The sequence below is a fragment of the Electrophorus electricus genome, chromosome 21 (assembly GCF_041902795.1).
Source record: "Electrophorus electricus isolate QZ-2024a chromosome 21, ASM4190279v1, whole genome shotgun sequence".
Lineage (NCBI taxonomy): Eukaryota > Metazoa > Chordata > Actinopteri > Gymnotiformes > Gymnotidae > Electrophorus > Electrophorus electricus.
The window spans coordinates 3142326-3159148 of NC_137517.1; the positions used below are offsets into that span (position 1 = coordinate 3142326).

A 16823-nucleotide genomic window follows, 5' to 3' on the forward strand; every position below is an offset into this window, starting at 1 on the left:
ATAATCGGGGGTCCCCGTCACATGCGATGCGCCCTACACCGCTGTCTGTCGCTCATGGGCTTTAGTCGAGATCAGTTCTGCGCCTAAACGCCCATATCTGACTGTTCGGTACATCTTAGAAAAGTAGGGCAATAAGGCTGAGAGGCATTACCGTCATGCACGTTATCAAAAGAAGAGCGCATGGTATGACGATACATCTAAGGAACGATCCATTATATATACATACATACATACCTCTATGTGTGTGTGTGTAAGCACTCGATATAACATTATAATGTTCCAAAAGACAAAATGGGTAAATATATTAAATCTAATTGAAGACTTTGAGCGAAAATTCACAGGTTCTCCGACACAAAACTCAAGCCGCGATCTGGACGTGTTGCTCTCAAATTGTTAAATACGTCACCTACAGTTTAACTTCACCGATTAAGCCACCACTATTAAAGAAATCACTAATTAAAGTACAGGCCACTTATCACGAAGACCAGAAACAAGTTGATAAAAACGTCTAAAAGGGGCTGATGGAATATGAAGCCAAACTGAAGTGTTAAATTACGCATCTCCGCGCATGCATTAAATACAAACTAACACCGTGAATGCAGTAATGATAAACCTCTGCGCTGAATAACGTACCTAACAAGATCGCATCCCTTCGAAATCTTAGGATTCCCAGGCTGCTCCCGTCACGTCCTTTCCACTAGCCCACATTTCTAACCCACATGCAGTTTTTTCTTGCTTTTCTCCTGCACGGCTCTTGGGCTTTGAACGCTTGCATCCCACACACACACGCCGTATAAACAAGATCGAAACACCCAACAGAAGGCTGCGTCGAAAAACTTAGCGCTTAGGAGTCGCGTCTGGAGCCAGTTCTCCTACCAGTCAACACCCCTCCTGCTTCCGTGCCGTTAAGCCAAAACGGGTCGTTTTCTCCTAATAAACACACGGCGTGAAAGCTCGCCGGCTGCATTTCCCGGAGACGGACATTTCGCAGGATTGCCTCCTTTTACGGCACATTTGGGGTATTCGTCTCACCCCAAAATGAACACTCTTCAGAAAGAAAAAGAGAGAGAGAGAGAGAGAGAGAGAGAGAGAGAGAGAGAACGCCCCTCTTTGCACAACTGGTGATTTGTTACTTGGTTCCGTTCCGCTATTAAAGCAGGAGGAGCAAAGGACCAAGTTTGTCTCGCTAGCCTACCGCGGCCGTACGGAGACCGCCGGGAACATCTAGTGCACAATGCGTCAGTTAATGACCGCGCACAGCCGCACTTAAACATGCGCTCCCGGGCTCCCCCGGAGCCAGCACAGCCCAACACGCAGAAGAAAGCCGGGCAGGACAGAGCTGCAACGTAGTTGGAAGCAAGCGGATCTCCAAAAAGAATTCCTGACTGTAGAAAAATGTGGTCCCAAAAGTCTCGTCTACGTGGAAAAGAATGCACGTTACTTACGTGAGAAATCGGTGACGAGCTTCGCTATCCTTGCCATGTTCAAAGCCTCGAACTTGGGCGCATTTTTCTTGGTCCGTGCGCGGCTCCGCTTCTCACTTTCCAAGTGTGACGCGCCTCCACGGCGTGGATGAGCTGGAATGCGGAGCGACTCCCTAATCGCACACGCCAGCCTCGTTCTGAGCGCGGGGAATGCGCAGCCCGCTGTAGTGTCTCCCGCGGCCGCTAGGCGGCGATGTCGCGCACGCCTCGTCAAACACAAGGATCGCGTTTAGAAGTCTACAATGGACGCCTGTGCGGTATCTGCTGTTTCATCTCTAGTTTATATCCGTGGCCAAGAAAGCCTTTGGTTTGAATGGGAATGATGAATTACACACATCCCAGATCAGTTCTAAATCCTTATATGTTTAAAGACGGAGCTGACAGCGATATCATACAGTGCAAGGGTTTTTTGTTTTTTTCTCTATTCTTCACATATTTTGTACTAGTTTTTCAACTTAAGAAGGGATCACAGGTAAAGCATGGTGTATCCGAAGCATGGGTCCGCCACGGGCTGTTGTGGTTTGGAGATATAACTATTTCCAGTGAAGCTGTGTGTAACGCCCACAAAAAGTATCTCAGGAGTAACCCTAATACACCCACTCAGAACTGCAAGGTTGAGCAAGCGCATCACATTATACTTGCCTTGCTCTTCCTGTGTGTTTACAATGTTTTTCCTAATTTCCATCAACTTAAAACATTTATTTACAAAGATGAATATAAATTACTCACCATATACCAGAACAAGGCTAATAGATCAACTTAACATAATGGCTTGATCAGCTAAATCCTCTATGCAAGGTTTGCTGGTGTTAGCTCCCACAGACTAACTAAAATTCTGTGCAGTCTGATGTTTATTTATAAAAATTTCAACTAGGCTTCTAGTGGCTAGCTTCTCACGTTACAATGTTCTCATGAATGCCACTTAGAAAAGAAATAACGTTGGGTTAAATTTACTTGATTACTGTAGTGTTCACCTAGCACCTTTCCAGAATTGTAGCGCACATTTATGCGTGCAAGGCATGCACAGGATATCTGGAGATCCCTGTCGCTGTCCTGCAGAACAACGCAAGAAGCACGCTGTACCGGCATGTACGGAGTAGAATGCAGTTTCGGCCTGGGTTTGACGGAATCGTCTAGTTTAAAGCCCCAAAGCCGTGTTGTTCAGCCAGCCCCCCTGAACAACTGTCATTTGTCTGCAGGAATTACAATAAAAATTTTGTCTGGGATGCTAATAATTGCGGAATGAAGAAATCCTCTCACTACTCTCGCTGGGGACGCATGCTCCTCCATTCATCCGGATCTACGGCATTGCCTAAATGCAGTCAAATAAGGCAAAACAAACTTTGCCAACTGAAGTGAAGGTAAAAGACATGGGATTCAAACAGAAGACTACTCATGGTGTCTGTCTGTGAACTGCAGTACAAGGGGAGCTTTCTTTGGTACCCCTCCCTCGGATACCGCTGGCTGCCATTCTAAGGGTTGGTAGCCATACATAGGGGAAGCACTCCATACACACCGCACACATGTCCTGCCTCATTGCTGTCCATGTGAGTGGTAGGAAGCAGCTTGGATTGAGGTCCCCTGACCTGCTGATTGTACCATGTGTCTTCAGCTTTGCAGGACATGCCCAATCAGGAATCGGATCCCTTCTGAACATCCAATTAGAAATTGTGGCAACCAGCTGGCGGCTTGTAAGTGCAAATACAACAGAGACAATAGAATAACATTTTCCTCACCTCCGTGTGTGGCACTGCCTTACACATTTCTGACCAGGACTTAGATAGTGCCAGCGTATTATATATACATGCTGTCTGAGCTCTTTCTTGAAGAGAAATTTGTTTATGAATTGATCAGCAGGCCATGTGCTCAGTTCAAATATAAACGTTTCTCTCATTTGCTTAAATAAGCCCAATTGTATTGAATCCTCACAGGAATATGAATATGTCACCATTATGTGGTGCCCTGTATGACTTCACTGAGTGACTTGTGTCTTTTCATTTGGATTTTAAAGGGTCAAATTATGCCATGAACCATTCAAATGAAGTCGAGGGAGAGGGGGTAAAATACCGGGAGTCGGCACACCTCCCCTGAAGTGACATTTTGCGCTGAGAGAGCAGGTGAAAACGAGCGGGTCAAACCGAGAGCACGTTCTGATTTCGGCACCGAGGAGGTTCTTTATTGGAGTCAGAAGGTTCAGCGGTCTGTGGGTGCTGGCGAGAGAGAACAGGATGGAGCGGAGACACTCCCTCAGCCCCCCGCAGGCCAGCAGAGAGCACGGTGTTTTAGACTAAAGATGCCCAGTGTGTTAAACGCAAAGTGCTCTGAAGCTGTGTGAATCACACCTCGGTAGAAAAAAAAACCCAGATCGTCATTGGCCAGGTAATGATGGAGCTACGCCTTTGCTATGCGACTGTTCCGTCGTTTCCGTGGTACCTTGCCAGTTCTTTTATTCTTGTTTACTCGTTTTCCAAGCTGCCAGTTTCATTTTCATTGTCGCAAAAAAATGCATTCGTCTCCAGCGAGTAATTACGAGTGCCCCAAACCCACGGCACGTTCGTGTATCTGTGCATGTTCACGTGCGTAAGGCATACCGGAGGGGCTGGTTTAGGGCTCGCGCACCGACGCCGCGGTGACGTCCCGCCGTGGTGGGCGGAGCCGAGCTGCCTCCAGTCTCGTGTCCCGCGGTTCGGCCAAACGTCTCGACGCGTTCGCTGGGGTTCGCAGGGTTCCGCGTGCTGCGGGGCTGTTTTTAATGCCCGCCTCCTATCTCCTCGGGCCAGCGTTGCCTTGATGTCAGCGGCGCGTTTCTCCCACATCCACCACTCCGCCCCAATCATAATTAAAATCTTGTAGGCGAGCGGAGCCAGGAAAGCTAATTAGGAACAAACAGGCTTCCCCCCCTCCCGCTCGAATCAAAAAAGCGGAGAAAGAAGAGAGAAAAAAATGGAAAGAAAAGGGAGGGAAAAGCGCAGGATTCCTTCTTACTCCCGCCACATGTGTTGGAGGTGGAGGTGGAGGTGGAGGTGGGGGGGGGGGTTAGAAGGAGGGGTCAAGGGAGGGGAAAAAATAGAAGGGAGCTTTATTCTTTTGGCTCTTTTTGGTCTTTTTTTTTTTTTTTTTTTTTTGATCATGGCAAAGCACAAATATTCCTTTCTGTTCCTTTCTCTCGATCGGACTGTCTGGATGGGGACGTTTCGGATGCCGGGCAGAGTAATTAGGTGTCTGTATAGAGAGGATGGCCTAGGGAGCACGGAACAAAGGCGTGGGTGTTTGGCACTTCCTGAGCCAAAAAGACAGGTCGCCGTTAAACGAGGCGTTTGCTTTCCCTTTCTCTTTGTCACAGGCTGGGTAATTACGGGCCAGCCTCACCCTCAGATGTGTGTTTGTCTCCACACGGGTTTTTGTCCCTACGGCATGTGTGCGCAGTGCATCATAAGGATGGAGTTTTCTGACACGGGACTCGCTCTTTTGGTTACCCTCCCTTCAGAGGTGAATTCCTCACCCGGATTTATGGGTCCTGGGATATATGTTGCCGCAAATTCTAAATAGCGGAGTGGGCCTCACGTCAACACTCTTGGTTGAGGAATGGTGGAACACATTCTTTCCTAACACTCGACTGACCTCAGAACACGAACTCTCCCTCTGATGTGTTTAAGGCCCTCAATGATTTCGTGAGGCCATTAGTTGTATAAAAATACACTGCAGTGAAGGTGGTTTTCCCCTGTCCGATTGCTAAGAATTAACCCAGGACTGAAGGGGAAACCAAATGATGCTGCTGCCTCGTGGAAGAATGACCTATTACCCATTTTTTCTGGACTTGGCATGGATTTTCTCCTCTGGAAAGCCAGAGAAGCATTTTTCTGCTCTTACTGTTTTATCTTCTCTGTGGAACTAGAACAGCGGTTATGACTTTATGTGTTTCGTGAGCGTCGAACTATTATAAGGATCCGGTCGTGTGCCTTGTTCTCACCCTTCTAAATGATGACTCTTCTGTCATGCATCACAGAATCTCGTAAGCACAGCAAGAATTTCATGAACAGTTTGTAGAAACTGTAATGAGGGAAGGCAATTTCACTGGATCTCTTGCAAATGAGGTTATGTGCAACACTTTGATCACAAGGCCTCTCTAAACTACTGAGCTTTGTCATACTGGCTTGTTTGTTCAAATTCTCACAAACTGGCATTTTGTCTTATTCCTCTTTAACAGCAGAAGAGAAGTCATTCTGCTTGCCCGTTGTACCTGTTTGCTGATTGGTGTTATAGAGCTGCTAGTTTAATTTTTACATTGTGTGAAGTGTGCGGTGCATGTCAGGATACAGTATAGCCCAAACAAATGACTGCATAGTTCCTGACTTCCACGGGTCTGTTGAAAAGTTACCATGGTAAGCCAAGTCAGTAATCGAGATGTCCTTTTTGACTGCTTGACTTCGAAATGGCCTTGAATCTTCTATGAGTACTTTACTCTAAGCATTGCCATTCATGCTATCTTGGCGGTTGCCCAGGAGATGGTAACTGTTGCCTAGCGAGCTTCTTCAACCCTGTTCCTGATCTACAGTCAATAGTGGCTTTACGGTGAACTAATCGTACTAATGCTGAGATGATCAACACAGCTACTGGGATTGGAAACGGGAGGTCCCAGAAGGCAGGAAGCACGTGCAGAGCTCCTGGGGATATTCCACAAGTCACTGTCAGTTCAAGCAGCAGGGATCCAAACAAGGGAGCAGACAACTGGAAATCAGGCAAATGCACCATCTTAATCCCCAAAAGCAGGTAGTAAGTTCAGAACTGGATAAAACAAAACATTTGGAGCACATAGACACAGGAACCACCAGAAACGGCAGAACAAGGCTCAGAAATGCACAAGGCTGTGTTAACGTGCACGCCGACGGTCTGAGTTAGTCTAGACTGTTAATCTTAGTGAGATATGGTCATGTAAACACAGCCTGAAAGCCACGGTCCGACAAAGCTCTCAGTCTACCCTGGGTTAGGGTGATTAAACCACAGTCGGGGCCGATACCGGTCAGGCGTGTAAACACTTGGGTCATCCTGCTGGCTTTCGGCGGGAGATTTCGTTGTACTTCCTGCAACGCGATGCCTGTTGGAAAAGCGGTAATTGCTGAAGTCTGTTTTCAAACCACAAAAAAAAGACCTACTACTGCAGGAGTGCTCTGAGGGAATAGCACACTGTCAGTTTGAGATCTGACAAGCTGGTTTTGTTGTTGTTGTTCATTTTGTTTGGGGGGTTTTAAAGAGGGAATAATCCTGTGTGAATAAACATATAGGTTCATCACGGAGGGGACATCTCGCACTGCAACCAAGCCAGACCATGCCGGAGTCCATATAAACACACTATAATTGCACTACTTTTTCATATGACACGTAAACAACTTCAGTCAATCTAGTTTCTTAGACAACGCAAGAACTCAGCTGGGCTACTGCATAATGAATGTAAACATGACTATTTGAAAGCAGCTGAGAGAATCTATGGAGTATACGGTATCTAGGAGTCCCAGCAAGTCCGACAATGAGGAACAGGTGTGGGTAATGATTAGGAGACTATGCAAGAGTGAAGCCAGAGTAGAACACAGCCACTCAGCCCTGGAAGAGTCAACGTGGAGACTTTTATAGGGGGACACAGCCACTCAGCCCTGGAAGAGTCAACGTGGAGACTTTTATAGGGGGACACAGTCAGTCAGCCCTGGAAGAGTCAACGTGGAGACTTTTATAGGGGGACACAGCCACTCAGCCCTGGAAGAGTCAACGTGGAGACTTTTATAGGGGGACACAGTCAGTCAGCGCTGGAAGAGTCAACGTGGAGACTTTTATAGGGGGACACAGTCAGTCAGCCCTGGAAGAGTCAACGTGGAGACTTTTATAGGGGGACACAGTCAGTCAGCCCTGGAAGAGTCAACGTGGAGACTTTTATAGGGGGACACAGTCAGTCAGCCCTGGAAGAGTCAACGTGGAGACTTTTATAGGGGGACACAGTCAGTCAGCCCTGGAAGAGTCAACGTGGAGACTTTTATAGTTTTTTTTTTTTCATTTTTCTGAATCAATCTTTTGTGATCCAGCTTATAGGCATGTTCACCCGCTGTCTAAATATTATTTTGACTGCTGACAGAAACATTATTTTTTAATCTTTGTTTAGTCTGAACAGATTTTAGAGTGGTCAGTGTTGTTCCAGTGACCTTAGTCGTTTTGAAATGCTCTAGAAACAGTGGGTAACCTTCAGTCAGTTTAGGAATTGAAAACTTGACTAGAGGTGGTCCTTGGCTTTTCATATGTTCAAATCATTCACAGGCCCCTTGAGACCAATACTTGATGGCACCATCACATATTCAAGTACCTGATTAATATCATAAGAAATTGAATTAAACTACTGTGTTTTTATGATGGGGCGAAACCATATCCTAACAGAGCTAACTGAATCAGTACTTCAGCGAAGCTCTGATCCATTTGAAAATAAACACATTATGGTGAAAGAAAACCGTATCGCCTGACCAAACAACGAGTAATCTGGAACAGATGAACCCTCATTCTGGAAAGGAAGTGACGGGATTGGATGAACCCAGGTATCCGCCTAGTGCTTCGCTATTTGGATACGTAACTCTAGCACTTTCATAATCGTCCTGAAACCTCTGGTTAGCTGAAAAAGTTGGCGGCCCACCAGCATAGTACAATGCACCACTATGAACTAGGCTGCTCCTGAGAATGGATTTTCCTTCTATTTGTTGACACAAAGATCCCTTTAATACAAATACTTCAACATCCAGTATACTCTCCCATGTCAGCACGTGAAGACAATGTAATCACTTCCTGTTAATTGTAAATGGATCCAGTGTCAGAGAAGTGTCCGTGTTGACCTCTTGGTCCTGCATGTCCTGCCATGTTGCTCCCATGCATGTTATGTATTAGGCATTGTAGATGAAAATCCGCCCCCGTACTGCACAAACATTTCAAACCTACCTGATCATGCCTCTCTCTCTCTCTCTCTCTCTCTCTCTTTCTCTCATTCACTCCTTCACTTACTCACTCCTCACTACCTCACTCATTCTCTAGCTCACACTCTTGATCTCACTCTCACTTACTCTCTCCCAGTCTCTCATATTCTCTCTCTCTCCCATATCCCCTCAGTGACTTTCATCTTGCAGCTCATGAGCCTCAATTTTCAATTCATCTTCAAAACATGGTGTGATTACGGTGGCCGTAGGGGCAGGTCTAAGCGGAGGTCCTCCACTCCAGGATGGCGCAGGGGTGCACAGTCTCTCGCCACCGCTGCACATCGCCCCAGCGACCTGTCTCCGCGGCAACTGGAGAGGTGTTGCTTTCTGGTGAAAGAGAATGAATGATTGAATTTTAACAGCGATCCATCATAGGGGGGAATGGGAGTGCAAACAACAGCAAATCACTTTTTGATATTTTTATGCTCTTAATTCATAAACCAGAAGAACGTCTTAATACTGCAAACCGGGGTTCCATTTACACTCAGCAATAAGGCGTTTGAGAAATACTGCAGGGGAGAAAGCGCACCAAGGAGGAACGACTCCATGGTGCTCCTGTGCTAGTCCATGTGCTCCAAAACACAGTTCCATGACATTAACCAGTACTTGTATTAGACTGTCGCATTTCCATGCGATCAGTCCCAGCCTGCATCACAGTGGCAGTGTAAATGAGTGAACAGTGAAATCCATGGGGGAGCCTGCACACACACACACACACACACACACGCACGCACAGACACACACACACACACGCACGCACAGACACACACACACAGACACACACACGCACGCACACACACACACACACACACACACACACACACGCACGCACACACGCACGCACACACACACGCACGCACACACACACGCACACACACGCACGCACAGACACACACACGCGCGCACACACGCGCACACACACACACACACACACACACACGACTTTCTTTGTCCTTGCAGTAGTATCTTGTTATTTGGTGCTCCGTATCTAAGGAGAATTATGGCACTGTGTTTGCAGCGGGCGGATGAGCTATGCGCGACAGAGCCGGTGATAGGCTCAGCACTCAAGAGACGAAGACAGCAAGAGTGTTGGACCCAGAGCGAGAGGGAGAATGAGTGCGGCTTTACCCCTGAGCTCTCTGTGATGTGGCCGGGGTGACAGGACAAAGTCAGGTATGCGCAAGATAAAGCTACGAGTTTAATTGTGACAAGACACTTCCTTCTCCCTGTTCTGTTGATGTTTTAGTGCCGTGTGACTGTTGGGGGTTTGGGTGGGCTGTGATGAGAAATCTGCACTGAAGTTGAGGACAAACTGAGGTGTATGAACAGTGCTGACGTTTGGCCATGACTTTCACTTGTGAGAAAATTATGCCTAATTATAGTCATTATGAGAGAAGATCACTTGCGTTGAGTAACGTGGGGAAGCTCATTACAAAATGATCTTTAAAAAAGGCATTTAATCAATGATTAATTTCAATGTTAACTGTTGTCTTTAAGAGGAATGTTTAGGCTCTTACAAAGCCTCCGTTCTGTGGGGACGTCTGCACGAGAACGGGCCGCAGCCCTGTTGGGATATGCTAGAGCCGTGTGCGATCAGCCCTTTTAAATATGTGATCGGTAAAAAAAAAAACAACACAAACTCTCCTTCTTGAGGGTGGACAGTCTGTGACACTGGGCCAGTTAGGAGCTGTAGGTTTGTTTGCTTATGGTTTGGATTGTGAGCGTGTGTGTGTGTGTGTGTGTGTGTGTGTGTGTGTGTGTGTGTATGAGAGAGAGAGAGAAAGAGAGAGAGTGTGTGTGTTTTTTGTGTGTGTATAACTCATCAGTTGTGATATACTGACTGCTGTTATTACAGCTGTGTGTGTATGTATGTGTGTCTGTCTCTCTGTGTGTGTGTATGAGGGAGAAAGCTGGAGTACCATGATGGAGCTTTTTCGCCCAGATGTCCCCTTCCCTAACGTCTCCCTGGCCGCCTAAAGCCGGTGAGGCAGGCGGTGCAGTGACCGCCAGGCCAATTTAGCGCGAGCAGGGCAGTTATCTAAATGCAAAGTGATGCTGTAACGGCACTCAGCGCCGAGCGCGCGAGCCGCGGCCAGCCCGTGGGAGCCTCCCTCTCCTGTGCGCTGGGGCGCGGGCCACGGCCCGGGCACATTACACTGGGCGAAATGTAGCAGAAGTGATACGTTCAGACAAAATATGAGGATTATGGCCTGTCAAGGGTGGGGGGGGCGGAGAGAGAGAGAGAGTTTGGGGAAATGTGCAGTTCATCCCGTATCAGAGCTCTCGGCGAGATGAGGAAAGAGGAATAAGACTGAGGGGAACGCGGAGACTCGTCAGCACTGCCGAATGCGGACGCGCAGCCTCTACGTTGCAGGCGTGCGATATGCCACCCGGGCGGGGCACGGAGGAGGAGCGGGACTCACCGTCTACGTCTGCTCCTGTCGGCCTGCTGCAGCTGCTGCAGGACAGGACGCGTTTGGGGAACAACTGCACTGCCCGCGCGGATTCGCCGAGCGTGGGCTTTTAAGCGGCCCGCCGTGCGACGTTTCGCACAGCTTTGCACGCGAGGTCTCGTGTGTGCTTTTCGACGGCCACTTTATTAGAAACAACCACCTTGTATCCGGATCAGTGGCTGCCTGATTAGGCAAGGGGATACTGTAAATGGACTTTGTAGGAGTATAAAGATTTAGTCACGGTAAAAACGTGTGGCCACGTGCAATTTATCAGCCTTTCTGGTCAGGTTTACACCTCACGGCCACTGTCCGCTGGACATTTTAGGTGTTGGATGTGGGACTGATGTGGTACTGGTGTAGTAGTGAATCCTCCAATTCTACATGTTCTCAGGCACTGCAGTGTTTCTAGGAGGTCTTTGGGTTTGTTTGTTCTTTTTTGACTCCTCAGTATCACTGCTGGGCTTAGAATGGTTCACCGCCCAGAAACATCCAGCCAACAGCAGCCCTGTGGTCAGAAACTGACCAGTGATGAAGAGCTAGATGATGGCAAGGCAACAGATCCGTTTCTGCCTGGACACCAGCAAGATGCGTTTAGAAGACAGGCGGCTCTCATAAAATGGACACTTATTTTATATAAATATTCTGCCGACATATTAAGGACCTCATCCTTTATTTTTTTTTAACTACAGGTTTAAGTGATTTGTCAAGCTATAAAATACTAAATCTAGTTTCACCAGGTTTTTGCGGCAGATAACTGTTGTCTTTCTAGAACGAAATTGAGAATGTTACCTCTCCTTCCGAACCCTTGCGCCTGGGTCCTGGCCTAGGAAATCAACTCCAGAGCACGACGGGCTATTCTGTTGCCCTAACTCGCTCTGGCGTCCGTTTCAAGAGTCTGTTTCCTCTCCATAGCTTTCCCTTTACCCTCGGTCGGAATAAAGGCTCACCTGTGGAGAGAACAGACACAGGTACTGGACTGTACTGGACAGGTACTAATTTTTTAAGTGGCATATGAACTTTTATACATGAACATATTACAGTGCTGATTACTCCAAGCTGGGAACTAGGTGGTAAGGTCTCTACACTGCAGTGGGGGTTGATTCCGGGACGTTACGGTACTTATTGCAGGAGATTAATTCAATTTGTGGTCAATCCAGACTGCTTAGAGTGTATTGGTGAATTTAAGAGTCTGGTTTGGCCTCATCTCCTAAAATGAACACTACTAAAATGGATTTGACCCCAACTATTATATAAAGAATGACAACGAATGACTATGTTTTTAAACCATATCAACAGTGTGACTAAAGTTCTTATAAGGGGATGTTAAACACCTCAGATGTGTGATCTCAGTTTGCCATCATTGGCACCCTTTTAACATGCTAACACACAGCTTCTCGAGCGAAGCCGGAGGGCCCGAGACACTGCCGACAGCACTCACTGTAGCCATTCAGAAAGCAGCCAAATACCAGAACAAAATGTTGTGATACTTTTAAAATGTTAACCATGTACGGTTCTTCACATATGGAAGCATGGCTATGTGATTTATGTAACCTATGTTTATGTAACCAGGGACAGACGACTGGTACAGTTGTGTGAGCAACACAGAAACGCAGCTCAGCTCAAGGATTTATCCTGATAAGAGACAAAATACAGCATTCAGAAAACATGGTAAGAAGCGCCTGCATACCAAACCCTCTTCTCTCCTGTCTCAAAAGACAGAGAGGCATGACAGTATTAGTTTTCTTGCAAACAGTAAGCTAACACCAAAACCTTTTTTTCTGTCAGTCTGTCACCCTTTGCTGTGTTCCCATGACTGTATATAGATGTAAAGCTGTTCATTTCAGACTGTATGGAGGAAGTCTATAAAATGGAATGGCACATGCTGGATAAACACAGTCTTCAGTACAGTGAGCCAGTAAACAGGCAGGATAAACACAGGCCTCAGTTCAGGGAGCCAGTACATACATACATACATACATACATACATACATACATACATACATACATTCTCTCCCTCTCTCTCTCTCTCTATATATATATATATATATATGAGAGAGAGAGAGAGAGAGAGAGAGAGAGAGAGATTGATTGAAACCTTTATTGCCCTAAAGGGAATTTGTCTTGCACACAAAGAACCACATCAAACATTAAACAGTCAACAAGAAATAACAAGAAATAAACAAATATTTCAAAATATTAAAACATTAATGACAAGAGAACACAACAATCTAGATCTATAACTTTAAAAAGTGCATATAATCTAAAGCGCTCATATTCTAAACTATTCAATAGCTGAATGCTCCTCGGCACAAATGACATGATGGTTCATTTGTTTTTTGTTTTGGGCATTTGAAACCTGCATCCTGGGGGGAGGGGGAGAGGAGGGGAGGGGAGGGGAGGAGAGAGGAGGAGAGAGAGGGGGAGGGGAGGGGAGGGGAGGGGAATCTGGGAAAGGTGGGACGGATGGATCGTACAATATCCTCACAGTAACACTGACGGTTTACTGCTCTGAGAGTTGGGAAAGGCTTTTCACATTAGAACCAATTATTTTGACATTTTTGTCACCTTGTTCAGTATGTTCATATTCTGGAATCTCTTTCTCTAACCACCAACTGCCCCTACACCCACCAGACCAGCACTGGTAGCACAGGTCACCACAGCCTGCATGAAGGTTATACCTAAAACGGTGTTGTTGTGTCTCCATTAAAACCACGTCAATTCCATAAAAAATAAAACCGCTGCTGTGCTTTAGTGTATGTTGCCAGTGTATTAGCAGTCCAGGTGAGTGTGGGATCAATACTAGACTCCATGTCCTCACACTCCTCCACAGTCTCAGTGTCTGTACATTGTACCGTAACAGGCTGGAGGGATGCTCCTTTTCTGAAATCAATTATCATTTCTTTTGTTTTTGAAATGTTTAGAATGAATGAATTTTGTGGAAGTGGTCCACCTCAGTCCTGTGATCCAGTCCATCGTCTGTTAAAAGACCCAACAAGGCAGAATCATCTGGAAACGTAATTAAGGAACAATTAACACAGTGACTGATGCAATCGTGGGTATATAAAACCAATAAGAATGGAGAGGACACACATCCTTGTGACACACCCTTGCTGTTTTCTGCCTGTTAAAGAATTCTGGATCCACTGTACTGGGGTCTGCTTTATTGTCAGCTTCTCCACCAAGATGTGTGACTGAATGGTGCTGAAAGAAAAGTCTACAAACAAAATGTGGACATGTGAGGCTGGTGTTTTATGTACTCCGTTCGGGAGGGTTATGACAATATCTTCCATGCCCCATTTTTCTCTACAGGCAAATTGCAACGTCTCCAAATGTGCCCGAGTTTGTATCTTAAAACGGGTCAAAATAACACACTCAAAACACTTAGCATAACTGAGCTGAGTGCCGCTGGCCTATAATCCTTTAATTCAGCTGGTTTGGGTTTCTTAGGAAGTGTTACATGTTCCATACTCCCGGGATGGTACGTGTATCCAGTGATTTTTTAAACAATCCACCGAACACAGGGCTCAGTTGATCTTCGCACCTAATGAGAGGAATTCCCTCCAGTCTGTCAGGACCAAAAGCTTTGTCTGCCCATATTCGAGAAAAGGCACGCCCCACTTCCTCAAAGCTTACAGTGATTGGTGCGTTCTCTCTCTCCCCTGGTCAAAGCTTATTGGATAAATTGGCACGTCACTCTCCCGTCTGGCAAAGTGTTCATTGAGAGCATTTGCATATTTGATTGTATACACTGCAGTATTTATTTGGTGATTATGAGTTTAATAATTTATATATATATATTTATATATATATATATATATATATATATATATATATATATATATATATATATATATATATACATATATATATATATATATGCAGCTCATATCTATAGATGTTCCTCTGAAGTTCTTGCACAGCTCATGAAGGACCTACGTCTACTTAGAATGAATGACTTCATTTTATGTAGTCAAACATAAAATTTACCTTCACCAAAAATTATCAAATTATACCAATAACATTAACAGGGTGTAAATGTAATTTAGAGTTACATAAAAAGGAAATGCCATGCAATTTGATATCTTTATGACTTTAGATGTGCAGCTCGGGACAAGATCAGAAATATAAATATGTAATACTGCGCAGAGAAAAGGGCCAGGAAAGAAGTCAGAGCACAGCGGAAGCTGACCCGCACCAATATAGATGTTGTGTTCTACGCCAGTGACAAACACGAACCGTAGCTGCGGTAGTCTCGTGTTTACTTGTTTGTTTACTCCTGTTTACTATCTCTTTTTTCACTCTCTGGCAGCGCAGCTCTGGCCTGACCTGAGAAAGCTCCCAGTCTGGAGAGTCACATAAGCCTCGTCATCAACGCCCATCCTGCGCTCTCCGACACGTCAGCTCCGAAATGAGCCGCGCCACGTCACTTTGCTCCGTGATTCATCTCCCTTTATTCAGCCCACGCCTCATCCATCTCTCTCTCTCTCTCTCTCTCTCTCACTCTCTGCTCCATCTTTCGTCTGTAATGACGTACTGTCATGCTGGCGTTCGTTCTCTGCCGCCGTCTCCGTCAGCCCCAGCAGATCGACCATGCGCTCACTCGCCTCGTCCTCCAACCTGCTGCTCCTGGCTTCCCCGCCATAAGCGTTTAAAGACCGCAATCGACTGCGGATCAAAAGAGCCACAGAAGATCGAGGTCATGTGCAGGACTCCTAATATGCAACGCGGTGTTACAAATGCCCAAAAGCCATGGGGAGCGTGAGCAGGTTTGGGCTCTCTGCCATGCAGAGTGATGCCTGTTCATCAGTCGGCCCTGGTGGAGGAAGGTGGAGGAAGGAGGAGGCAGCTGGAGGCGGTGCCTCCGTTGCTCAGGGGAACGGGTGCAGCTTTGGAGGACAATCTAAGGGTTGCTCAGGCAGTGGCCCATGAGAAGCCAGGTCTCACTCCACTGACGACGCCCCCCTCCCCAACACACACACACCTCCCCCCAAATCCGGCCCCTCCACCATGGAAGCCAGAGCGAAGAGAGAAACATCATCCAAAAACCAGCACCCATGAATCGCAAATATTGGCCTAGATAGATCCATTATGTCTTCACGAATAAATATATGTTTGATCAAGAATAGGGTGCTAGAGGGGAGAAAAGGGAATCATGCTGAGAGAGAGAGAGAGAGAGAGAGAGAAAGAAAGAGGGGGGGGAGAGGGGGGGAGAAAGGGGAGGGAGGGAGGGAAAGATTGGGATAGAGAGGTGGTAGGGAGAGAGAGAGAGAGAGAGAGAGAGAAAGAAAGAGGGGGGGAGAGGGGGGGAGAAAGGGGAGGGAGGGAGGGAAAGATTGGGATAGAGAGGTGGTAGGGAGAGAGAGAGAGAGAGAGAGAGAGAAAGAAAGAGGGGGGGAGAGGGGGGGAGAAAGGGGAGGGAGGGAGGGAAAGATTGGGATAGAGAGGTGGTAGGGAGAGAGAGAGAGAGAGAGAGAGAGAGAAAGAAGGAGTGCAAGTGAAAAAGAGGGATTTAACTTAATAGAAAATGGCCGTGTTGTCTCCTGTCTCTTCTGAAACGGAGCTGGTTTGGACGGGTTTTAAAGTCGCACGCTGTCCTCATGAAGAAGAGATTCCTTAATGGCCTGCCCAATCCTGCGCTGATGGACACGACAGCTCAGGAACAACTGCAGGGACGTGGTTTTCACCGAGAGGCGGAAATACAGCAGAGGAAAGAGGCAGTACCGATCCTTGATGCCTCCTCGACTCATGACTGACAAGCCAATCATCTTCGTTTCACATCCGCTGGCGACGCCTGGCTGAGCGTTAGAAACCGAAATGCAATTGCGAGGGAGACGGAATGAGATGGAGAGACGCTTCCATCTAATCCCAAACACAGCAATTAAACA

General features: G+C 46.6%; 1 protein-coding gene across 14 annotated transcripts in view; it reads right to left on the bottom strand.

The window, feature by feature from the left end:
- The window catches only part of plxna1a (plexin A1a), a 154385-nt gene extending 152794 nt beyond the window's left edge, over positions 1 to 1591 (bottom strand). For 3 of the 14 annotated variants that reach the window (XM_081704507.1, XM_081704509.1, XM_035521225.2), the window contains exon 1: positions 634 to 1094. The gene's annotated coding sequence lies outside the window, so the exon portion shown is untranslated. Of the gene's footprint in view, positions 1 to 633; positions 1095 to 1445 lie in introns of those variants that run through there. The other 11 variants (XM_081704502.1, XM_081704501.1, XM_081704497.1 and 8 more) reach the window with 10 other exon arrangements.
- Between the last annotated feature and the right edge of the window lie 15232 nt (positions 1592 to 16823).